The sequence below is a fragment of the Penaeus monodon genome, chromosome 28 (genome assembly GCF_015228065.2).
Source record: "Penaeus monodon isolate SGIC_2016 chromosome 28, NSTDA_Pmon_1, whole genome shotgun sequence".
Classification (NCBI taxonomy): domain Eukaryota; kingdom Metazoa; phylum Arthropoda; class Malacostraca; order Decapoda; family Penaeidae; genus Penaeus; species Penaeus monodon.
In genome coordinates, this window is record NC_051413.1 from 28,799,799 (window position 1) to 28,800,027 (window position 229).

The following is a 229-nucleotide window of genomic DNA, read 5'->3' on the forward strand; positions in this document are numbered from 1 at the left end:
CGAACAGAGAGAGAGAAAAGAACGATGATAAAGATGGCCTCAAGAAAGAAGAGAAGGCGAATGGAAAAAAAAAAACAGAGACCGAAAAACCAACAGAACCAAAACGTTGCAAAGGACGAACCATCCTTCGGCAGAGGAGGACGAAGGAGGGCTGTGGCTGGATCCTTCTCGGCCTCGCTGGGCTCCTTGTGGCCGAGGCTGTTGTTGTTTCGGTCCTTGAGTGGATCTG

General features: G+C 50.2%; 1 protein-coding gene across 2 annotated transcripts in view; it reads right to left on the minus strand.

The window, feature by feature from the left end:
* Positions 1–229, minus strand: part of LOC119591476 (E3 SUMO-protein ligase PIAS1-like) — a 12,116-nt gene that overhangs the window by 2,252 nt on the left and 9,635 nt on the right. For both annotated transcript variants that reach the window (XM_037940217.1, XM_037940218.1), the window contains exon 9: positions 122–226. The gene's annotated coding sequence lies outside the window, so the exon portion shown is untranslated. The remainder of the gene's footprint in view (positions 1–121; positions 227–229) is intronic.